Raw genomic sequence first — 25905 nt, forward strand, 5'->3', positions numbered from 1 at the left:
GCTGGCATCCATGGTCTCTTAATGTCTGTATAACACTTGACCATGACCTTCTGGTTTTCATTGTCTTCAATGAGAAGTCAGGTGTAATTCTGATAGGTCTGCATTTATATGTTACTTGGCCTTTTTCCTTTTCAGATCTTAATATTCTTTCTTTTCTCTGTGTGTTTAGTGTTTTAATTATCCTGTGGCAAGGGGACTTTTTTTTTTTGATCCAGTCTATTTGGTGTTCTGTACACTTCTTGTATCGTCATAGGCATATCTTTCTTTAGGTTGGGAAAGTTTTCTTCTATGACTTTGTTAAATATATTTTCTGTGCTTTTGAGTTGAACTTCTTCTCCTTCTTCTATACCTATTATTCTTAGGCTTGGTCTTTTCATGATGTCCTATATTTCTTGGATATTTTGTGTTAAACTTTTGTTAGATTTAATGTTTTCTTTGACAGATGGTCTGTTTCCTCTATTGTATCTTCAGTGCTTGAGATTCTCTCTCCCATATCTTGTATTCTGATGTTCATGCTTGTGTTTGTTGTTCCTGATCTTTTTCTCATGATTTCTGTTTCTATAATTCCCTCAGCTGTGTTTTCTTTATTGTCTCTATTTCAGGTTTTGAGTCATAAATAGTTTCTTTTATATATTTGATTGCTTTTTCTTGGTTTTCTTTAAGGGATTTGCTGATGTCTTCCAATTTTTTGTTTGTCTTTTTCTCCATTTCTTTGTGGGAATTTCTCATTTTCTTTTTAAAAGTCTGAAACATTCTCCAGAAGTTATTTTTTAGGTAATTTTCTCCTGCTTCATCTATATTTGGTTGTTCAAGTTTTGCTGTTGTAGGGTCTCTAGATTTTACTGGTGTTGCTCTTTGTGGTGTTGCGTGTGTTCTTACCTTGTCTACTCATCTTTTCTTCTAATTGTTGTGGTTGGGGCTGTGTGTGACTCTGGTGATTGATCTTCTAGATACCAGTGGATCCAAGACTCAGATGATTGTTCCTCGTGGTAAAGTCAGTGCCATGGTTCTAGTTCCCCTGTTGGTTACTCCATGTTCCTGGAGGTTGCTCAGTGCTCCCAGGGTTTGCTCCACTCCTATGGAGTTTGCTGTCTCAGGCCTGATCTGGTCTTTGTTGTAGGCTCAGACCTGTTTCTGTAAATGTCCCTGTTCTAGATCCATTCCTGCAGAGGTCCAAGGCTTGGGGTTGGTGCTATAAGGGTGTCTGGCTCTGATCTTCTCCCTTGGAGGTCCCAGACTTGGGTGCACCTGGACCTGCAGAGGTCCTTGCTCAGGTCTAGTTCCTTGGAGGTCCCAGACTCATGCCCAGGGGTCTTGGCTCAGACCTACTCTCTTGAAGGTCCCAGACTCATGCCCAGACCTGCAGCAGTCTCTGTCTCTGACCCACTCACTCATCAGTTGCTCCCCCGTACCTACTCCTGTGTCTTTTGCTGTCTCAGGTCTTCTCCGGCCCAGGTGGTTGGCTCAATCCTGCCTTGGCAAATGTCCCTGCTCTGGATCCGCTCCTGCTTTCGCGGAGCTTGCCCTCTCAGGCCCTGTATCTCTCTCGCAACATCCTCACCATGACTTTTCCAGTCCACCTCCCTATGACCCGGTGTCCCCTGGGCTTGCCCACTTGGACACAGTCTCTTTGAAGCTCACTTTCACTGATGCAGGGCCTGAGAGCCTCTTTGGGTAAACCTCGCAGATCTCAAGGCTTCCAATCCCTCAAGTCATGGAAATCCTTGGCAGGAAAAGGTGTCCCTTAGATGTGGTCATGAACATGGGACCCTGGAAACAGTTTGGGGTAGGACTAAGAGAGGGCCCCAGGAGCCCCACTATTAAGACTTGTATTCTGAGGGAGACAAGGTGTTGAGCCTTGATTCAGGACTGGGGAGAAGATCTCATCTCTCCTCTCTCTTCAAAGCGTGGATGCTGCATCACCTCACTCAGCCCTGCACATTGAGACCCCACATTTGACCCCAGTGCCCATCCCCGCAGAATACTGCGCAGGACTGGAAGGCAGATATCATGGTGCCTGGGCCTGCTTCTCTGTCATCTCCTATTCAAGTGGCATTTCCCCAGGACCTGGACCTGCTCAGGTTCTGCAGATGCTGATGCTGTATTTGATAGGGGGGTGCTTGAGCTCTGAGGGGACCCAAACTCTTCCTCCTCTCCATTTCTGTCTCTCTCAGATGCTCCATGCAATAATTCCCACTCCAGCCTCTTGACCTCCTCACTGCTGGCCATCCAACTCTGGGGAGTGTACCTCTCAAGGTAGAGGATGGCCCATCTTTGCCATGTTCGCTTCCCTCCCAGAGCCTCATTCTTGTAGCCCGAATGACTGTTCCTGGCCCTTGTTCCCTCTAGACCTACCTCTTCTGAGGCATTGTGTACCTGGTGGCCAGAGTTTGTACCTGGTAGCCAGAGCTCCCATGCTCACTATTCACAGAGGGCCCCCAATGGTCCCCAGGAGTCTGGAAGCAAGCAAGCTACACTCTGGCCTGGGAGGTAGTAACCTGGGTGTCTAGAGAGGCGAGCATTCACCAACTGTCCCCAGAAACTGCGTGACCTATGACATTTACGGATGTTTTAATAAATAATTACAATAAAAAGACAGTGTTGGTGGTATTGTTTCACAGTGGTATATGACAAAGGTGCATTGACACCAGGAAGGAAGGAGAGGCTCTTGTTGGTCAGCAGCTGACACAGTACATCTCCTTACACACAGACTGACTGATGACTAAAGATTAGGTAACCCTCAGTTTGTTCCAGACTTAGTCATTTGGCTCAAGCATGGGAGGATGTGACTAGAAAGGGCCCTAAGTAGCAGCATCCTCCCTGTGTGAGATTTGAGAAGAAAGGTGGTGAACAGGAGGAGGTGTGCAGGCAGAAGGGAGCTTGGCCTGGCCTGGAGGAGACTGGAGGGTGAGCTGTGTGGGGTTTACTCTAAACCTGTCCTTCCAATCAGGTAACTTGAGAGGCCTGGATGTGTTTGTAGATAGCTGCTCCTCCCCTCCTTGCAATAAGACATGGGAGGCTACCTGGGTCAGCATTCAGCCCGAAGATGCCCAGAAGTTTACTAGTGTGAAGGATGTCTCCCAGAACATGAGTCCTTGGGTCTTCTCAGCTGGGGGCCTCCCTCTGACTGCCTCCGGACATGGAGGGTAGTTCCAGAGGAAATCCTGTAAGTGCTGATAATAGTCTAGTGGACAGGAGGAAGTAACAGGGAGCAGGCATGTGTCCCTGTGCACAAATGCCAGCCAGTACTGCACCTTCTCTTTCTTGTTCCCATAAAGGCACAGTAGAAGATGAGTCAGACACAGGGGGCATACTATGAGCAGACCCCTCACCTCTGCCTTCCCAGCATATGACACAGTGCTAAGAACATGCCTCATAGACCTAGGCCCAGACCTGTGATTACCACTGTGGCCAGTGCTGAGGCCAACAAACATAGGTATGATATGTGGAGGGGAGGACTAGCTTCTTCTGTTGTGGAATATTAACTAGGCAAAGAAGTGTTACATTTGTGTCTTCTGCCTTTGTTAATGATATAAAGATATGTTACATTTATTTGTACTGCATTTATTTAGTTATGTAAAGATGTGTTGCATTTGTTTCACCTTGCCTGCCTAAGGCACCTGATTGGTCTACTAAAAAGTTGAATGACCAATAGCTAGGCAGAAGAGAGAGAGGCAGGGCTGGGGACAGAGAGAGTAAGTAGGAGGAGAAGTCTAGGCTTGAGAGAGAAGAAGAGAATGAGGGAGAAAGAGAGGGATACACGTGGGGCCAGAAACCACACCAGCCAGAAATGAGAAGCAGTGAAAGGAAGATACACAGAAGGAAAGCAAGGAAAAGGTCCTAAGGCAAAACGAAACTCAAGAGAAACAGGGTAAGTTATGAGAGCTAGCAAGAAATAAGCCTAAGATAAGGCCAAGCATTCATAACTAATACTAAATCCCTGTATCATGATTTGGGAGCTGGGTGGTGGCCCTGAAGAGAAGGTCTGTTACCTTCCTCTATGCCATAGACATACTATCTTGGAAGAGGGGCATCTCATGGACAAGAGAGCCATTAACCAGGTGGTCAGAGTGGGAAGGATGCAGGCAAAGGGACCATGGAGACAAAGCCCCGATGAGGTCATGGACAGCGAGAGAAGAGACTGGCATAGGGTTTGTCAGTATAGCTGGGGATGAGACCTGGAAAATATCTGTCCAGCCCCTTCTACCCAAGGGCAACCACTTCTGTTCTTTCGCCTCAGGGATCTTGTCTATTCTTGTACGTGACAGTAATGGAGCCGCACAGATGATACCCTCCTGCCTGTTGCCTTTCACTCTCTGTGGTCTGTGAGGTCCAGGCAGGGTGACAGAGGGTGCCTGGTTCCCACTCCAGCAGACTGTGGAGGCCATGGCATGCCCATGGTGGCAAAGCCTGACATGGTGCCAAGCAGACCCGGGCAGAAGCACTCTCGGCTGTCTTGGTTTCTTGTCCCCCCCCCCCCCCGGGTCACATCACACTCAGAAGGCAACGAGTGGGGGATGCCTGCTGATGCCTGGCTTACTTTCACTATATAAGCAGTCCAGAGTCTCCTGCTAGGACAGGATCAGCCTCCCCTCATGAGTGCAATCATGACATCCTTCGCAGGCTTTGGCCAGAGGCTAACCCAGCCTAGCTGGCCCCTCACGGGTATGGCCAGAGGTGTTTCTCTTAGGTGAGTCTAGATCCTGAAAAGTTGACAATAAACACTATCAGATCGAGAATCTCCTAGAAAGTTGTAGAAACTGTGTTGCTTAAAGAACCAGTATGTGAGCTGGAGAGACGGCTCAGGAGTTAAGAGCACAGGCTGCTCTTGCAGAAGACGGACATTCAGTTCCCAGTACCTACATGGAGGCTTACAACAATCTGTAAGTCATTCCCAAAAGGGATCAGACACCTTTTCCGGCCTCCATCGGCGCCAGCACACATGAGGTACACACATACCTGTAACGGGTAAAACATTAAAAATACACATAAAAATCTTATCTTTTAAAAAGCTTTATTAGTATGTGCTTTATTATTTGTTAGTGTGCTTTATTATTTATTATTGTGTGCTTTATTAGTATCAGATAGCTAAGGGAACTACCAAATCTTGTCAAGTGACAGTAGGCAGGTTCTTTTCTTCCGGGAAGAAGGCCCTGCTCATCCTCTAGTGTAGGGCAGTCACATTCGTCCAGGTTGTCTGGTCTGAGACTCTGCCACCCTGGCGAGTGGACTGCTGGCCACCACATTTGTTTGGTTGGAATTCATCTCCTGGTCTCCACAAATTCATTTGTATTTATTTTCCTGAGCAGCTAAACAAGTCATTGAAGCTGGGCAGCCCCAGGGCAGACTCCCACTTTTCCTGTGAAAATGTCTTTGTGGGTCTGAAATTCGCACAAAAATGTTCTCACAAGCAAAATGCTTCCGCGGTCTGTGTAACCCCACAACGGACAACTTCTGGGGGATGTGTGCGTGTTTGCACCCTGGAAACACACGTCAGTCACAATAGTACACACAGATGAGGCACTTACTGTATACAGTTTGTGGAGAGGGAGGCAGAAGCTGACATGTCCCCAGGAGGGGAGCAGGAAATCAACTGAAGTCCCAACAATGTCCAGATCTGAGCTAGGTGCACAGAGGACTATAGGCTAAGGGATGGAGTAGGAGTCAGGGCAGGGACCAGGCCTACTTGAGTGGCCCTAGAAATTCCACACTGCTGCTGCTGTAGAATTCTATTCCCTGAGCATCTCTGCATACCAGCTACTCTGCAGAGCTATGGGGACATTGCCCCATCCCATCCATGGTTCAGACATATGAGGTGACTTGCTTAATCTTTTCTTTCCTCCTACCTGCTAGAGAAAGGTAGCATGGCCAACAGACCCAATATTCTTGATGTTTCTGAGAGAGTGTTTTTATGAAAAGCATTTTACGCAAAGAGTGGATGGACTCTCAGCAAATGTGGGTAGGTGTCATCTAACCAGATGAAGGCTCAACAGAGTGAACACTGTCCCCGCCCTTTGGCCCTTGAACAGAGGGAATTGTACAGAGAAGGTCTTAGACTACAACACCGGTCTTTTCTGGGTTTCTAGCCCGAGAGGCCGTTTGCAGTGTGTGTCTCGCACTGGGTGTCTATTTCACACAATAAACTCTGTGTATATTCATGCATACAAGCAGATACCTCCAAGTGCACAAGCATACACATATAGATACATACGTGTGCCCATGTGCGCGCACACACACAAAGCCATCCATCCTCCATCCATCCTTTTCCCTCCTCAATCTACCCGACCTGTGCCTTTCTTCATTCTTAATTCTAGTTCTCAAGCACATATTGATAGCTCAATCTTTATCATTTTTCTTCTGGCAGAATTCTGGAATTCAGAAGAACATACAGTCCGTGACCCGCTCAAAGAACTCCTATAGAACCGGAGCAAGCTTAACCCCTTAATTTGAGGGCAAGTGGACCAGACAGAATCCTGAAGGACCTTCAACTGGATATGTGGGGCCCAGAGCTCAGACTTTGGAGTCTCCTGGCTCAGTAACCACTCTGTGACTTCTCAGTTTCATCTGCATCCACTGATGAATCAAAGCGCACACCTGTCTGTTCATCTGTACAGGTCCCTCCCTGTACCATCTGGAGATAGAGGAGACAAGGCAAACAGCAAATAAATCAATGTCAGACAACAATACCCCAGGCAGAACCCGTGCTACTGGGGCACAGGACAGAAGGAACTAGCAGGACTTGGAGCTGGGTGTGAGTGGGCAGTGCGGTTGGGGAGGAACTCGTCTGTGGAGGGATAAAGAGGGGGTGAGGGCTGGAAGACACTATGTTACAGGGTCAGAATACAGAGAGAGGAAGAATCTGAATACAGAGACTGGATTAGACACTATGCTACAGGGTCATAATACAGAGAGAGGAAGAATCTGAATACAGAGACTGGATTAGACACTATGCTACAGGGTCAGAATACAGAGAGAGGAAGAGTCTGAATACAGAGACTGGATTAGACACTATGCTACAGGGTCAGAATACAGAGAGAGGAAGAGTCTGAATACAGAGACTGGATTAGACACTATGCTACAGGGTCAGAATACAGAGAGAGGAAGAGTCTGAATACAGAGACTGGATTAGACACTATGCTACAGGGTCAGAATACAGAGAGAGGAAGAGTCTGAATACAGAGACTGGAAGACACTATGCTACAGGGTCAGAATACAGAGGAAGGAAGAGTCTGAATACAGAGACAGGGAGTCTGGGTAGCTGCTGGAAGCTGGAGAAAGCAAGGACACTTGAGCTGCTGGCAGGAGGCAACCTTGCGGACACAGGTTCTAGGCCTGTAACTCTATTTCGGACCTTGTCCTCCAGAGTGTGGTGCAGTGCTGAGCCTGGGTCTGCATCCAAGCTCTGGCAGCAGCAAGAAACAATTGGAATTCGGGCAGAAGTGAGATCACAGGTGAAAGACAGTGGCTCTGCTGAACTCTGGCACCTTGGAGGGAGTGGAAAATGATGGGATTCTGGGCAGATGGGAATGGAGCCAACAGGAAGGGCATGCTAATGAACTGGGTGTGGTTGGAGGCCCTGAGGTCTCCAAGGTTTATGACTAAGACAATGGTGATGTAAAAGGAGGTTTGCAGGAGGGGGAGTGGCCTGGGGGCTGGGTTGGGGTCCCCCAGGGTTGGTGCAGCCTTGTGAGAATGGGAGGACAATCAGGGCAACCATGTTTGTTCTGCGGTGCAAGGGATTAAACTGGGTTTAGAGTGAAACATTTCCTGGATGTCACTGGAGGGAGCAAGGACAGCTTTGAAGGCGGAGAAAGAGCATCACCTGTGGTCTCCTTGGCTGATCAGGATAGGAAGAACATTGTCCCCAGGGATGTTAAAGCTAATGACAACTTTCTCCCTGCCACACAAGCACAGCCATGGGAAGAGTGCCCACCACAAAGCCAACTGTGATACTGAGAAGTCCACACAGTCCTGAAACCCCCTGTGTCCAGAGTTCTAGGCTAGTGAAGGACCAAGGCTGGGTGGCGTTCGATAGACTAGACATCCAGGCGCAAGGTATCGGCAAGGTTAATTTCTTCTCTCATTGGCCACTTCCTCTTTGTGTCATCACGTGATCTTCTCTAGTGTCTAGCCTCCTCACTTCCTGGTGTGCTTGGTTTCCGTGTGTGGTGATGGTGGCGGGTATGTGTGTATGTTTTTATGGTATGTGTGCACTCGGTTAGCACCGAATGTCTTCCTGGATTATCTCCCACTTCATTCTTTGAGACAGGGTCTCTTGCTGAATCTGGAGCTAAGCTAAACTATCCAACAAGCCCTAAGGATCTGCTCATCCCTGGACTGCTAGTGTTGGGGTTACAGACATGCTGTCTCCATCCTCACCTTTGCTACAGAGTGGTGGGGTCTGAACTCAAGTCCTCACGCTTAAGTGGTATGTACTTCACTGAGTGAACCGTCTCCCCAGCCCCCTATTTATTTATCTTTTTGAAACAGGGCTTCGCTACACAGCCTTGAACTCATGATCCTCCCCCCCCAGTTTCCTGTGTGCCGGCATTACAGACAAGCACCTCCAGGTTCGCTAGCCTCTTCTTACAAAGGATACCAGTCTCATCGTATTAACATTACCCTAACCACTTTCTTTGACAACCTCTTTAAATGCGGTTGTAGTATGATTGTTTGCGAGTGGGGATGGGGGTGAGTGGGTAACACAATAATGCCTGGTAAGACATAAGGTGTATTCTCTACACTCTAATTGGGGAACTGACCTTCATTTGGAGAGTGAATTTTCATAGCCATCAGCCCATGGATGGCTGGGTCACATCCCATTCATTTGAGGTCACAGTTCTCCTTGCTATCACCCCACTGGCTTAGACACCAGAAAACCTCCCCCAACTCCTGGTGTCCATTTCAATCCCTACAGGCACACTTCAATGGTCACAGGGGCCTGCTCCCCACCTTGCACCAGCCATGTCATATGTCACCCTGTTGGTGGTGGCCTCCTGTAATCAAACACCTCTCTGAGTCAGACATCGCAGAATTAACAACCCTCCCCACGGCATAAACAGAGTCGAACTCGAGTGCCAGCAAAAGGATATTGCCTTTTAAATAGCTCTTGACAGCTGTGGAAAATATTATGCCCAAATAGAACCCTTACATATGACAGACATTAATTCTTAAAGAACCCCTAAACGGGTCCTCGGGATCGTTTGTAAGATTTTATTTTATTACGGGCTGGATGTATTGAAGTAAGACTATAATCGTATTGTGTTCTGACCTCTGTTTTTATAGCCCTGTATGAACAGCAGTTAGCGTATTAGATGGAGAGATGTTTACAGATGGAGAAATAAAAACACACCGATTTACTGTGCTGGAGAAACCCGAAACCGGCCCTAGGCAGGGCCTGGGTTTTGTACGTCAGAAGCCCTGTCCTGATGGGAGCAGACAGCTTGGAAGGTTGGGAATGGGTAGGGCAGGGCCTTGGGCTTCTGTTGGCAGGGGTAAACCTCGCCTGTAGCCCCAGAGTGGCATGGCCTGCCGCCTAGGTCCTTTCAATGCTCCTAACACCCTGACTTAAGGGATCCCCGAGTCGGCTGGGGAGAGGTGTCACAACCCCCAGAGTGTTTGGGTCTCTGACTTGTACAGACTCTAGATATGGGCTTTGGGACTGGTCAGACCCTCTGGACCCTGGTTGTACATCTAACCCATTCTGGGACTTAAACTTGGGCTTTTCCAAATCTGTGGAAGGAAGAAATCCCGTGACACAGGCGCTTCTGAGGTGTAGAGGAAATATCTGAGAGATGTCAGCCCTTCCCCCCAAGTTTTTCCCCATCTCCTCTCTTTTAAACTTTGCAATGGTAGGCTACATAATTCTTGATCTCCTATGGTATCACGGGCCCATATAGGGAGTCCCTTTAGGGTCCTCAAAGATGTCCTGCTTTTGTTTCTCGGTAACTAGCTCAGTGCTGTGCCAAAGAGCAGCAGTTGGAGCAGAGGGATGGGTGTCAGTGTCTTTGTGGCCATGGGGTGTTCAGTGAACAAGTGAACATTTGAATGAAAAGTCAAAGCAGCTGGGGGAACAATCATGTCAACATGGAAAAGAAGGTCTAGGCACAGGGGACAGGAGAGGCAACGGCCAGAAGGAAGCATAGGCACAGGTCTTTGGAAGTAAGAGTGGAGGGGCAGCAATGGTATGGGGTCAGGGACATGATGGAGGTAGGAACAGCTCATACTGCAAAGGGCCAGACACCAAGGACCTAATGATTCTGAGGACCATAGTGCTGGAAGAGTCTGGGGATCCGATGTCAAACTGTGGGCCAAATAGGGGTCCTATTTTGTTTGGGACCACTATGGCAGAGAATTGCCCCACAATTGTACCACGGTGAAAAGGGCTTGCTGAGAAAAAAAAACATTGTTAATGAAATCATCTAGTTTGTGACATGCACACACGTTGGAATATATTCAATAGACATCTGGCTTGCGTTCATGTATCGGTTAATATATTCAGTTACATCTCTGTAGGAGCCAATAAACAATGCGGATCAGGCTGGGGATGGTTCAGTGAGTAGAGCATCTGCTAGGTAATCCTGGCGACCTGAGTTCAGATCTCTGGAGCCTAGGAAAGCCAGATGCAGTAGCTCAGATGTCTGTGATCTCGGTTTCCCCATGGGAAATGGGAGGCAGAGACAGAGAGCCTCCAGAAGCCTGAGGGCCAGGAAGCCTGGCTGACACAGTCGGTAGTGAAGAGACCCTACCTCAAATGAGGTGGAAAAGTGGGAGCCGACACATGAGGTTGTTCTCTGACCTCCACATGCCCGAATTCTCACACAAATTCATATACTTCTCTCTCTCTCTGAAAGTCATGAAAGAAAGGGAAAAAAGTGGAAGAGGGAGGATGGTGAAAGGAGGAGGGAGGAATGAAGGCAGAAAACATACTGAAGATCAAAGATTGTGCCTGAGCAAGAGTCACTAACACAAACTCCAAGTTCATTGCCGACTAGCATTCCCCAAGGTTCTCCTATGCCATTGGTCTGAAGCCCCAGTACTAAAGGCTGACATCTCTGCTGTCTTCTGCCCCAGGTGTCATGATACCAGCTCACAGAGATCTTCAGGACTTAGGAAGTGGCCTTTTGTAACTGCAGTCTCCCTTCAGCCGCTTCCACAGTGAGGCCTCCTGCCATGGCTGCATTCATTCCTCAGACAAATACTCTCCTCCTGTGGGAGAGCATCCTGGTGAGCGGGTGGGTTCACACCTGTGAACAAGGCAAAGCCCTCACATGAAACTGAAGGGGCTAGGGAAGTGTGGTGGCAGGCATCATTTGGAACAACAGAAGCACTGAGAGAGATAGAAGAAGGGAGACCAGGCCTATGTGCTCAACTCAGAGGAGACCCTTTCCATAGTGTGGGCTCATTCTCATTTTTGGGGGATGTTCTAGACTATTGTCTTAGGGTTCCTGCTGCCGTGAAGAGACACCATGAACTCGGCAACTCTTATGAAGAAAAACATTTAATTGGGGTGGCTCACTTACAGTTCAAAGGTTTAGCCCATTATCTTCACGGCAGGGAGCATGGTGGGGTGCAGGCAGACATGGTGCTGGAGAAGAAATTAAGAGTCCTGCATCTTGCATGCAACAGGAAATGGTCTGAGAATCACATTGAGCAAAGCTTTAGCAAAAGAGACCCCAAAGCCTCCCTCCGCAGTGACACACTTCCTCCAACAAGGTCACACGCACTCCAACAAGGCCACATCTCCAAAGAGTGTCTCTCCCTGTGAGTTTATGGGGGCCAATTCCATTCAAACTACCACAGCTATCATCTTCAGTAGATCAGGGGATTTTAGGGGATAGAGGAGTTATGGAGGAATCCAACCACCTGTCAAGCATCTCGGTGTCATACCATCAGGGGCCTAAGTGACCAAGTGAAGGACCAGACAGCATAAGGGCGCTGAGCCCGGAGCCAGGCACGCTCAGCAGGGAGGCTGCAGATATACATCTCCCCATCCAGGACTCTGTTCTTTGCAGTTTCGCGATGGGGCTCTGGGCAGGTGTGGGACGGCGTTGCCCTCCTCCTGCCTTCCGGTCCTCCTACCAGCCTTAGATGCAATTGACAAAGAGAAGGGTGCTTTCAGATAATTCCAAATGGTGAAGCAGGCTCTGGATGAACAGCTGCCCTGGAGAGAAGGACCCTACTGTGGGTTCCCGCACAGAAGACTGTCTGAAGGGGAAGGTGCCGAGATCTCCTACCCCAGGCCTGGGCTGGCCTCTTGATCTTACTTGGTTGGTGTCTAACTGAGTCCTGGATCTGGAAAACATGTGTCTAGGGATATTTTTCCTCAAGGCATCGAAGGAGAAGCCAGGTCTGATGCTTGATGTCCTGGGGTACACAGGACAGCTGTCGTAAGATGGAGACCTCCGTGAGTGTAGTGAGCAGGGTCGTGGCTGAGAGACTCTGGACTAGGAAAATGTTGAGACCAGCTTAGGCCTTCAGAGGTCAGGGCGCTCAAAGCTGAGGACTCTGAGACCTGAGGGGTGGGAAGGGAAGGCTTTTGCTCGGGGCTTGCAGTGAGCCACAGCAGGGGCAGGAGGGCCCCATCAACTCATCACCCAGTGTGTTTTCTATATCAGACCAAGCTACTGAAATCACTGCTGTGATCGTCTGGACATGAAGCATCTCCTCTAAAGGGCTCCTGTGTTGAGAGCTTGGACTCCAGCCTGTGTGTGTGTGTGTGTGTGTGTGTGTGTGTGTGTGTGTGTATAGCAACCTTAGGCTGAACATCCCAAAACCAAGAGTTGAAACAAATCCTTCCCCTCCTCCCCCTAAGCTGTTTATTTCAGATATTCAGTCCCAGTGACGCAAAGGTTATAAGAACAGCATAGGCCACTTCTGCCAGCGTTTGCTTGCCTAGAGAGTGAGGCCTAGGGTCTTACTAAGGGTTAAGATACCGCTGCGCCCACATGGCTGGGCTTGAGGCTCAGCTGCAGTTTGCTGTGTGGCTGCAAGCTGAGAGTTATTTTCTTCTTTTGATTCCTCCAGCAGAATCTGGCCCCCACCCAAACCAGACTTGCCATCTCATCCCCGAGCCACAAAGCCAAGCAGGCTTCCCTGAGCAGCATCCATCCTCTGCCGGAATACGGTGATTGCTGGCAATGCTTCTGCTCGTAACGAAAACCAGGACCTTGTTGCTTGGTAGCATAGTTGATGATGGACGTCCCAACCACGAAGGACAAACCAGTTCAATTAAATGCCCTTTTTTTGGGGGGGATCTTTGGGGTGGCTCTACAGTCAAGGTAGGACTCTCATCTGTCCATTTCTCTACCAACTCTCTAAGACCCAGAGTTGGGGGTCTAGGCCTGGGTATGACTAGTAGCCGACCAGAAGGGGGTTAATCAAAACTCCCCTCAGATTACATTGGAAATACACCAGAGCCTCCCTTGAACTTCAGTGCAAGATGGAGTGTGGGTGCCTAATGCCTGTGTGTCTGCCCCAACTGTACTGCAAGCTCCAGACCCTTCTGACTATGGGGTGTGTGACACTGGCCCATGGCCCCGGGCTACCTGCAGGTGTCCTGAATGAGAAGCTGGGATATAAAGGGCATGACAGATGAAGGTGTGGGAACCACCTAGTGGCCCGAGGACAGAGGTTGAGGTCAGGAAGGTTTCTGAGCCTGAGTGGTGTGTGGATTCTTTTCCCCTTTTGTTGTCTTGAAATTGTTATAGACTCGTAAGAACTCGCAGAAAGAGGACAAAGTGGTGCTGTGGATCTGTGGCTCAGTCTCCCCCGGGGGTGTGTGTGTGTGTGACATCTCTGTGACTGTGACGTGTCACTCAAACCAAAGCATTGTCCCTCACAATACACTGTAATTAGCTGGGGTGCATCCTGTCTTGGATTTCACGCGTTCTCGCTCGCCTCCATGTGGTTTCGTTTTGGGTGTATCTTTGTGTACAGTTCAGTGACATTTTATCCCATGTATAGATTCCCAGAACCGCTGCCAGTTACGCCGACCCTCCCGCCATGATGAAGAGGCTTCCTTGTGCTTCCTCTCCACAGCTACGCCCGCCCGCCATGTCTAATCCCTGTGACCGCTGTTCCTTTTTTTCATCCCTGTAATTTGACTGGTTTGAGAATGCTAAATCAATGGACCCAGACAACAGGTTAGTGCTGGGCACGGGCATTTTCCACTTTGTAAAATTTCTTTGTGACCATCCAAGTTCTTGTATGGGTCAATGATCGGTTCCTTTTTATTCATGAGTAGTATCAGCCTATGGGATGAATTTTTAGTTTATTTCGCCCAAATTCCATCCAAACGATCCACTCAATTCCACAGGGAGCAGTTAAGACAGAGTGATAAGAAAGGACAGCAGCCTTGTCCTGTTACCAAGCGAACTCCCCGCTGAGGACTTGGGGCTGTTTCTCTCCATTGATCCTCACGTTTACAGTGTGACACAGACTGTGTGCAGCCTCAGCAATGTGACAATGAACAAAACAGGACCCCAGCCAGTTCCAGGTGTCTGTTCCTCTGTAGCCCAGGGGACAGAGGAAAAGACACAGTTCTAGTTTTTGGTGGAGGTTTTAAGAATGAAGATCTGAGGTTGCTCTGGAAGCAGCTGTAACATTGAGTGAGACGATTGTGGCGGTCTTTCCTGGGGAAGTGAGCAAGATGAGGAGTTGGCTAGTGGAAGAGAAGGGTTCTGTGGTGGCTTGGATGAAAATGACCTCCATAGATAGACTCATGTGTAACATGAGGGGGCCGGCTTGTTGGGGTTTCCATCCCACCCGGTACTCCTCAGCCGGCAATTCCCAAAGAAAATAACACGGAGTCTACATTAGGTTATAAACTGATTGGCCCATTAGCTCAGGCATCTTGTTAACCCTTGTAACTTATATTAACCCATTATTATTATCTATGGTAGCCATATGGCTTGCTACCTTTTTCAGCTGTCAGCTTACATGTTGCCTCTTCGGTGATCTGGGCAGGAGTGGCAGAGGAAGCTTCTGCTTCCAGAATACTCCCAGTCTCTTTGCTCCACCCCTACTTCCTGTCTGGCTTTCCTGCCTATACTGCCTGCCTGGCCAATCAACGTTTTATTAAAATACATGATTGACAGAATACAGACAATTCTCCCACATCACTCATAGAGGGTAGGGGGTAGCATTTAGGTCAAAGATGCTCAAGCCAGGCCTGGTGTGGTTCTCTCTTCCTGCTGCCTGCCAATCCGAACGTAGAGCTGTCGGCTACCTCTCCAGCACCATGTCTGCCTGAATGCCGCCACGCTTCCTGCCATGCTGACTGTGGACTAAACTGCTGAACTGCAAGCCAGTCCCATTAAATGATCTCATTTATAAGAGTTGCTGTGGTCATGGTGTCTCTTCACAAAAAGAGAAATCTTAACTAACACAGCACCTCAGGCCCAAGAACACTCTTAATGGGAGTTCTGAGGCTGGAAAGAGGCATGGGATGGTCAGAAGGCAAGTGTACTAATTTCTTTTTTGTTTGTTTGTTTTTTGAGACAGGGTTTCTCTCTGTAACAGTCCCGGCTACCCTGGAACTTGCTTGATAGACAAAGCTGGCCTTGAACTCACTAAGATTCACCTGCCTCTGCCTCCAAAATGCTGGAATTAAAGGCTTGTACTACCACCTGTCACATTGACTTCTTGATTAATAGTCTAAGTGAGACCAGACAGGGTAGATATCAATGAGTTGGTCATTTGTAACTTTGTTGGAGGAATATTTTTATTTTAAAGCCAATTGATGTGGGATGTCCTTCTGTATATGTATTGCTTTTATTGGCTGACGAATAAAGCTGTTTGGGCCAATGGCTTATCAGAGTAAAGCCAGGTGGGAAATCTGAACAGAGATATAGAGAGAAAGTAGGCAGAGTCAAGGAGACACCATGTAGCTGCCAAAGGAGTAACATGTGAGTACCAGTAAGCCATAGCCTAGTGGCAATACACAGATGAAAAGAAATGAATTAATTTAAGATGTAAGAGCTAGCTAGAAAGACGCCTAAACTATTGGCCAAGCAGTGTTGTAATTAATATAGCTTCTGTGTGATTATTTGTGTGTAGGCATCTAGGAAATGAATGAGCAGTCTCTGCCCACAGCCAACGGGAAGCCACTAGAGGATTTTAAACAGGTGAGTGCATTTTCTGGTTTGTACTTTACGATGACCAAAGTGACTGGAAGTCACGGTAACCTCCTGTGACTATGATGGTCTGGTTTAGGGTCTGTAGGAGAAATGAAGCATTGTGGGCAGAGTCGTCAGGCGGGAGGTGGAGCAGATTTGAGTAGAGAGTGCCAGGCTGGACTGTGTCTGGGGAGGATGGCCTGTCTTGGAGTTGCTGTGTGATCTTCCGTGTGTCTGTGCGATCTGCCGTGCATCTCTGTGATCCATGAGTTTCAGAGGAAAGGGGGACTGAGACAGAGAGCAGGGACAGGCTCTGGGGAGAGGGCCTTAATTCAGACCACATCTAGCACTTAGCGTCACCTGACCTTGGTGTCTTTGTCAGTGGAATAGTGGAGTACAGTCACAATCGCAAGGGATTACATACATCATACATGTAGGTCTCTCACAGAGACTGATACGGGGCAACAGGGTGTTATTGTCAGCTTCTCTTGTGATGAGGAGAAGGCGGCACCTCATGTAGCTTTCTCTACTCCGTATGTGGCTAACCATGGGGCACAAGGTGGGTGCCCCTTTCCTTGAACTTCCTTTAGAGACTCCTCCTCCAGGAACAGGTAGGCAGGGCTGGGGCTTGTGGGGTGCTCTCTAAGGGCATGGGGAGTGCTACCAGGGAAGCCATCTGCACACAGCAGAGAGGTGGGTGGCTCACGTGGCCATGCACATGCATCTTTACCCTTTTAGAGCGTGTGGACATGCTGCATGCCCATCTTTGGAGCTTTAGAAAGCATGTCTCTGGGCAAGGACGTGGAAACAAATGCTTTGCAGGTCTGCAGGGCGGAGACCTCCATATTTTCTTTCTTCTAGATGGCTGGCTTTTCTCTTCTCTTGCTCCCTTTCTTTGTTTCTGAAGTCAAGACACATCCCTCCATCAGTGTGTACTTGTCAGCATGGCTTCCTTGTGCCCCTCCCCACTCCTGAAACGGCCGTTAAATTTTTCAGATGACATTTTATATGGAGGGGATCCGACTGTGCTGGCTTCCGACAGGCAGAACTCTTGGCTGTGATGGATTGAGTCACTATGAACGAGGCTGAGCATGCCAGACAGAATGCGTCTGGAGGTTTTAGGGTCCTCAGTGGCCTCTCTTGGCTGACCCAGGCTTCTGAACTAGATGGAGGCTCTTTATTGTGCATGACTTCCTCACAAGGTCTTGGAAGTGATGGTATTAAACTCAGAGACATCCCCATTCATCAGATTGGGTCCCTGTGACAAAGCTATTTGTGCCGTGCAAAGACGTCATGTTGGTCCCTCTATGTGCACATAGAAGACCACTCCCTGCACCCAGTTCTCTCCACGTCTTTCATTGAGAGGTCAACATTACTGGATGTGTGTGAGCAGTACTGGGTTTTAGAGGTCTAGGGGGTATCAAAAACAGGTGGGTTGCATATAGCACAAGGTGGGGCGGGGGACTTGTTAGAGGTGCAGTCCCTAAGTGCTGGGGCTCAGGGTGGTTGGAGCCTCCTTCTCAGGTCTTGTCCGAGTATGTCTTGAGTCAGCTGTGCTGTGTATCTCAAGTGACTATGACCTCACCACCATGCAAACATTCTAAGAGTGTGGACAGCTGTTTGCAGGGGGTCCCTCCTGGTCTCAGATCTCTGGTTGTGAACACACTGGACAGGCCCTTACTTTTCTCAAGGACAGCCCTTCAGAGGTGTGGAGACAGGGTCTTGTGGGGCCTGAATCATGAGCTGTTACTCTTCGTGTGGTCTGTGACTTGTGGTGACCCCAGGGTCCAGGCTATGGGCTGGCGATTAGATAAGATGACACTGATTCTGTGTCTTCGGTATTATGGGGACTTTGCAGTTTCAGGAAATTAACCCTGGAAGGAGGTGGGGATGGGAATGCCATGGGACAGCATCTGGAACATTGCAGTGTGGCCTGGAAGCACAGGGACGCGCTCCAAGCCAACATAGGATTCTTTCTGGCTGGGTTTGCTACTGACCTGCAGAAGACGGAGCTGCAGCCCAGGGGATTCCAGATGAGTGCAAGGGGCCTGGAGAGAGGCTCAGAGAGTTCCAGAATGCAGAACATGGTGCCTCACAGTGGCTGCATGGAAAAAAGTACTGAGGGTGTGTGCTGTGTTTGTGTGTATGTGTGTGTGCGCATGCGTGTGCATGTGTATGTGCATGTGCTTGTGTGTTTGTGTGTGTGTGTGCATGTGTGTGTGCTTGTGCGTGCGTGTGCTTGTGTGTTCATGTGTATGTGTGTAGGTGTTTGTGTGTGTGTGTGTGTGTGTGTGTGTGTGTGTGTGTTGGTGTCTTATCTACATAAGCCAAAGTCATTTGGGAAGGAGAAACCTCAACTGAGACGATGTCCTCATCAGATTGGCCTATGGGCAAGCCTGTGAGGTTTTTTTTTTTTTTGATTGATTGATGATTGATGTAGGTGGACCCAGCTCACTGTGGAGAGAGCCTGTCCTGGACTGGTTGTCCTAGGCATAAAAAGAAAGCAGGCTGAATAAGCAGGGAGCAAGCCTGTAAACAGTGTTCCTTACTGTCCTATGTCTGCAGCAGTTCCTGCCGTCAGGTTCCTGCTTGAGTACTGGATGATGTACTACACTCTGCAAGATGGAAAAATCCTTTCTCCCCCAGGTTGCTTTTGATCATGATGTTTGATCACATCAAACATAGCAGTAGAAACCTTACCTAACACAGTATGCCAAAGGGAACCCCAGGTGCTTCCTCCCTCACCCAGGGAAGCCCATTTCCAACTGTCTTCCATTTCCTGGTCTGTTTAGCTTGACTACTGTCTGCCAGCCTGTCCTGTCTGCTCCTCTGTCCTTTAAACTCTGTGTCATCCTTTTTTGATTCAAGGTCTCAGGTAGGTCAGACTAGCCTAAGACTCATGATGCATCCAAGGACGACCTTGAACTTCTTGTCTTCCTGCCTATGCTTCCAAAATGCTGCAATTGCAGGCATCTGCCGCTACACCCGGCTTATGCCACACTAGAGATTAAACCCAGGGCGTCCTGCGTACTAGACAAATACTCTATCAAATAAGCTACATCCCCAGTGCTTTAGGTCTTCTTCATTCCTGTTCTTTCCTTCCTTCCTTCCTTTCTTCCTTCCTTCCTTCCTTCCTTCCTTTCTTCCTCCCTCCCTCCCTTCCCTTCCTCCCTCCCTCTCTCCCTCCCTCCCTTCCTTCCTGAGACAAGGTCTCAGGAAACCCAAATTTGCTATGTAGCCAAGAATGACCTTGAACTAAAAAAAAATATTGTTTTATGTTTTCAGTTATGTGTATGGGTGTGTGTAGAAGAGTATGGGTGTAGATGCTCATAGAGGTCACAGAGGCCCGAGCTGGATTCCCAATATGAATGAGGGCTGAGGATAGAACGCAGGTCCTCTGTAGGAGCAGTATCCTCTCTTAACCACTGAGCCATCTCTCCAGACCTGACCTTGAACATCTTGTTCTCCCAAGTGATGGGATTACAGGTGTGTATCACCATGCCCAGTTTATGTGGTGCTGGGGAGCAAACCCAGGCTACTATGTTGGTGTTCTACCAACTGCATGATGCCCTCGTTCCTGTATGGGGCTTTTTATGTTCCATAGTCCTTTCTGGTTTTGAGCCAGACAGGGTAAATTGATTGTCTATTGGTTGAGTAACTGTTCTCATCTGTGTCACAGTCTATGGGAGGAATAGGCCTCGGGCTACTGGAAGCAGGACAAAGTGGAAGCAGAAAGGGTGGTCCCTCAGTGTCCCCAGTGTCTCCTACCTCTCAGTTGGGTGCTCTTCCATGGTCCTCACGCATGCCTTCCCATGAGACGTGCCCATAAATGCATATTCAAATCACCTGGGGTGAGGGCAAGGGCTCTTTGGCCTGAGCCAAAATTCTTTCTCAGGAATGTTTGATTTTTCCCCCCTCTACCTTGTAAACACTTGAGAGGCCTGAGGACACAGATCCTCGCTGACTAGAGAGAAGTCAACGATGAGTCTCCCTCGCTCAAGCTGGTTTGCCAGGCTGTCTTCTGAATGAAGTTGTAACACTGGAAGCCGTTGGTCTGCAGTCTGATAAGCCTGACTCTGCTCCCAGCTTTCCTCACTCAGAGGGAGCCGATCAATCCGTTTCCCCTTCAGAGCTGCTGTCTCTGGAGATGCAGGCGTGGCGGGAGAGGTGTTTCTCTGAACAGGGCACAGCTGCATCCTTGAGCCCTTGGCTCTGTGGACAGCCACCCAGTCTACAGTGTGAGCCGTCCTGCCTGCTTATTGAGGGGGCACCTGAATGGCACGAGAGTTCATACACTAGCTCCACTTGCTGCCTCCCACCCTGTGGTTTAGATGAGAGGGACCCTCACAGCTCATGATATGAGTGCCTTGTCACTGACTAGTGGGCTGTTTGGGAAGGGTTAGGAGGTGTGACCTTGTTGGAGTAGGTGTGGCCTTGTTGGAGGAAGTGTGTCACTGTGGGGGTGGGCTTTCAGATCTCCTTTGCTCAAGCTTCCCTCAGTGTAACGTTCAGACCACTTCCTGTTGTCCCCAGGTCAAGATGCAGGACTCTCAGCTCCTTCTCCAGCACCGTGTCTACCTGCACGCCACCATGTCACACCATGATGACAATGGACTAAATCTCTGAAAATGTATGCCACTCCAATTCAATGTTTTCTCATCATAAGAGATGCCGTGACCATGGTGTCTCTTCACAGCAATAGGAACACTAAGATAATTACCATGCTGTCATCTGCACTCCCATAAATGCACACCACACACACACACACACACACACACACACACACACACACATACATCACCTCCACCCACTCTCTAACACATTCTTTTCCTTACTCAGAAGAGTGTGAGCGTCTGTGAAGGCTAATGGTGCATAATAGTTTGGCTGGGCTCAGGGACAACCAGGTATCTGGCACAGTATCCCTTTTGGGTGAGTCTTCCTTTGGGAGGAATGTCATTGGAAGCTTGTCATGTGCAATGGGAGGGAAGGAAAATCTGCCCTCATCCAGTCCACTGAGGAACCAGACAGATGGTCTGAGGGGAGAGGAAAGACTGTCTCTCTTGCTCTCTCCTGCTTCCCCCGCCCTTCTCTCTTCTTCCTTCCTTCCTCCCCTCCCACTCATAGATGAGATATTTGTCTTCTTGTGACCTTAAGCGGTGTAGTCCGAAATTCTCAGGCCTTCATCTTCTACGGCATATGTTACCTGCCAGGCCATTGGCCAGGGACTTAATGACATCCTGGCTCTTTCCCAGCCCACAGACCTCACAGCGGGAGTTCTTGGTCTCCACAGTTCCATGGCTAAGCCTCCTCACACACCTACATGCAAGTGTGCTTCCTTTTATTGTGTCTGGGTAATACTGTGCTTGTCAGATGAAGTTTTGTGGCAACTCCATGTTGCGTAAGCTTCCTGTCTCCCTTGTCTCCAAATCCTAGGCTTGTTCCAAACAACCAAACTGGAAAAGGGAGAGTTCCTGAGGGGAGTCAGCATTGCTACTCGGGTGAGCACACATGCATTGTAAAGCAAAACACTCTGGGGGCCTGTGCAGGGTTTCTTAGTGACCTGCATAGAAGATCAAACCAGTGGCCGCATTCATGGAACCTGTGGCAGCATTCCTTTCATCCACTTCCAGGCCAGAGCTGAACCCCCACCCTTCTCTTCTGTGAATGCTGAGAGGAGGTAGTTCCAGAAGAATCTTTAAAGCCCACAGGGGTCATCTCATGAGGGTCACAGAAAGAAACTGTCTCTGTAACATGCAAGTATAGGTGACTCCGAGGATGTTGGTATGGAAGCTTCCAGACGGTATCCAGAGGATATGCTGAGATCACTGCCAACCAGTGGATTTTTAGTGTAGATCAAACAGGCTTCTAGCAGGAGACGCCAGCAAGGACTGCCATAATTGAGTGTTTGGCTTCAAAGCAACCGGCAGGCTGACTTCCTCGGTAGGTGTGAATGCAGGACCCCTTCTTCTCCACACTTACACACTCACACTAGCCTCACACCTGGCTGTGCAGCACCCTCACATGCTCACAGTTGGAGCCAATGCTCATTTGCCATTCTAAAATCCCAGGCCCCTTAAGAATTCTACAAAATGCCTTTGGCCTACGCTAAGAATAGCAAAGCCCAGACGACAGCACATCTGTTTACAACATGGTTTATTAAATATTTAAAGTTTGCTATTGAACCCAATTCTTTAGGGGAAATGTGGCTTTCAGAGCTTTGTTGGCAACACACCTGGTGGCCAAGCAGTGATGGAGCTGTACAACAAGATGGGTGTTTGAATGTCTGCGGGCATAACTTCTGCTCTGGAGCTCCTGGACCGAGGTGTGATTTTGACTCTCACATCTTTAAGAAATATAGTTAATAAGGGCACAGCGGCCGTGCGTAGTAGTGTCTCTGGTGGGTATGGGTAGAGTCAACCGAAAGAGTTTTGGAAAGGATTCATTGCAGAGGCCGTTAAGTTTCACGGGCTGTGGTTGTGTGAGTCAGTGGTGGAGTTGCGTCCCCATTTCCATCAAGATGGAAGCACGTGCGAGTCACAAAGAATCAAAACATCAACACAAGGTGGTAAGGAGATGGCCCAGTGGTTCAGTGCTTGCAGAATAACTGTGAGGACTGATACTCACCTGTTCTATTGGCCTCAGGAGAGGCTTGTGCACACACAGGGCCTTTACTTTTGGAAAACGAGGCTTCCAGCTCTCCTGACCCTTAGTACAACTTAGGACTGCTAGGCCAATGAAGCATGGTGTTCCTTTATGCTTAGAAATGTGTCCACCTTGGGCCCAGGAGGCGGTTCAGTCAGTCATGTTCTTGCTGTGCACATGGAAAGACCTGAGCTGGGATCCTCGGCACCCATGTGAAAATCTAGGATCGGCAGCGTGGACCAGTAATTCTAGAATCATAAAAGCGGAAAAAAGATGATCTGCAAGGCTTGCTGTCCTGCTAGCTAATTGGTGAGCTCCAAGTTCAGTGAGATATTCTGCCTCAAAAACTGAGGTGGGGAGTGATTGAGGAAGCTGTCTGATGTCAACCTTTGGTTTCCAGATGCACACACAGCGACATACATACGCACATGCAAAAAAAAAAAAAAGATCCATCTGGATGACTTGGTTTATCAAACCATGGCCCATGGGTTTGCATGGGTTTGCCATGGTCTGAGGCTGGGAAGATACTGAGAGGCCTGGAGAAATCCAGTTAGTCCCTCTGCTAGCAGATACTTTATAATTTTTTATTAACATGCTAAACTGACTTTTATATAAACAAATTGATATGCAGCAAATGACACCCCAAGCAGATGTCACCCCTTTGAGGAATCTTTTCTAGCTGTTTGCCTGGGTCAGACAATCTTGTTCCTCTCCTTGCTCTGCTTGCATCTTGGCAGCAGCTACCATGCAGGGCCAGGAGTGTGGCAGCTTCCATCTGGCATAACTCTCTTGGGGACAGAGACTGTGTAGTTATTTATATCTGCACCCTCCCCGGTGGCACCGTGGCAGAGGACACAAGGTTCATGGTAAGCAGGTACTTGCTGAGTGAAGTTTGTGTATGTTCCTTGCCTGATGCCATCTAGCCTTTCCCCCATCCCTGCAGAAAATGGGGTTAATAAAATTATTTATAGTCAGGCATGGGGAGTCTTGCCTGTAATCTCATTCCCACCCCCTTACTGTTGCTATGAACTATTGACTGGACCGAAAGAGAGTTTTGTGTCCAGAATGTTCACTGGCAGAGGGAGAGCTCAAGCATCGCTCTCTTCTGGCATCATGGGGTGCTTTGCTAGGCGGGCGGGCTTTTGAGACATGTTGCATGGGTCAGAAGGGCTGGCTCTTTATACCTCTATCTTAGTCACTGGGTGTGAGCTGCCCTGGGAGGGGCCTGCTTTCAGCAAAGCAACCAAATCAACCGCTGAAGATGTGTCTGAGTAAAAGTCCCGAGGGTCTTGCCCAAGGCTAGCCAGCTGCCTGCAGAGGCAAGTTGCCCCTTGGCACCGTCCTCCTACAGCTTTGCCTGCGTCTCTCCTCAGTGCCTGTCTGTTCCTTCTGGGCCAGTCCAATTGCAAGTGCCAAGTCCCAAGTCCGACAGTTTTTGGGGAAATGCAAGAACGACCATTGCAAGGGCAAAAGAAGAAAGTCCCTCGAAGGGGTGCAGCGCCCATGCCAGGCATGTAGTAAGTGTCTCACTGATGCAGCCCTTCGCAGCTGTGGTCATCACACTTGTGACATCATTGTCAACGTGGTTGTGGAGGTTGGGCTTCTATGGAGGCCCGAAGACTGCCGAGCAGTGACAGATTCCCTTCGGTGTCTCTCTGTTTGTCCAGTTTTGAGTCTGGCAGCTGGCACGCTGTACGGTCCAGATCAACTGTTCATCAGATGTCCTAGGAACTTGTCCCCAGCCCTGGCACCTGCAGGTGCTCTTTTATTATATCTTTAAATGTAAGGTAGAGGCTCAACTGGCTGCTTTGGAGCCAGGCCAGGGGGGTCTGCCCCTCCCTGGGGGCCTGCCGGTGCCTCGGACGGGTCCCAGCAGGAAGATGTAGACAGTCATTTTCTGGGCCCAGATGGCTATACCCAACCCCTCCTCCGGCAAGACGCACGTACATGGTCGGGTGATTAAAGCAGACCTACTCAAAGCAGGGAGTTGAGCCGAATCAAAGGAAAAACAAAGAATGCATAAAACCCCAGCAGTTTAAGTTTCATATTGGAATATCAAAGGAATATTGAAATATAGGAATATCAAATACCGATTCGTCGTGTTTTCTTAATGTTTTGCATTTACAGACTCAATTTCAATGGGATAAACCCCACTGTCTTTAAGAGGCTCCCATAGAGTACAAACTTGGCTGGTTTTAAAGGAAACAGATTGGAAGCCTGGAGCCCAGATAGGTGGTTCATTCCTTTTCCCACACTGTGGGGAAGTGTCTAGCATTCTGGGTGACCCTGAGGTGCTCACTGACTTATGGCTGAGGCCCCTCTCGGGGAAACATCTTTTCTCCCCAGGGTCACAGGGATGTTGGAGGAGGCACAGAGAACCAAACTAGTGAAGTTTAGGGTGGTGCCTGCCTTTGAGGAAGCCTCAACTCTTTTCCAAAACACCGGTAATCTTATTTTGAGCAGACAGATTTTCCAGACCCAAAGATCTCTCTGTCTATGCTTCTAGAATTGTATATGCAGTCGACTCTCCCTTCTGTGGGTTCTTCAGTCAGACTAGATCATCTGTAGGTAGGAAAAATTCAGAATTTTACATATGTACTGAACATAGACAGACTTTCTTCCTTGTCATTAAACTAAAAAATACAGTATAAAGGCAAATCACATGGGGACTGTTGGTATTGTTGTTGCTTGAAACAGGGTCTCACTGTGTAGCCCTGACGGTCCTGAAATTCATTATGTAGATCAGGCTGGCCCCAAACTCAGAGATCCTTCTGCCTCTGCCTCCCTAATACTGGGGTAAAGGGGGTCTAAAGGTGTGTGCCACCATGCCTGGCACTGCATTAGCTGCCTAGAGGTGGTCTGAACTATGTGCTCATAAGAATAAACTCAGTGATAGAAGACAAAAAGCAAAGGCAGGTCTGGGGAAATAACTCACACTTGGTAAAGCGTTTGCCTTGCAAGCATGAAGACCTGAGTTCAGTATGGTTTCCAGCACTCACGGAAAAGAGCAGGGAGTGGGGGACACAGCTTTCAACTCCAGCGCTAGGGCCAGGGAGACAAGCGGATCTCTGGGGCTCCTTGATCAGCCATTCTAGCATCCTTGACTGAAGTCCAGGCAGTGAGAGACTCTGTCTCAAAACACAAG

The sequence above is a fragment of the Myodes glareolus genome, chromosome 11, assembly GCF_982192425.1.
Source record: "Myodes glareolus chromosome 11, mMyoGla1.1, whole genome shotgun sequence".
Lineage (NCBI taxonomy): Eukaryota > Metazoa > Chordata > Mammalia > Rodentia > Cricetidae > Myodes > Myodes glareolus.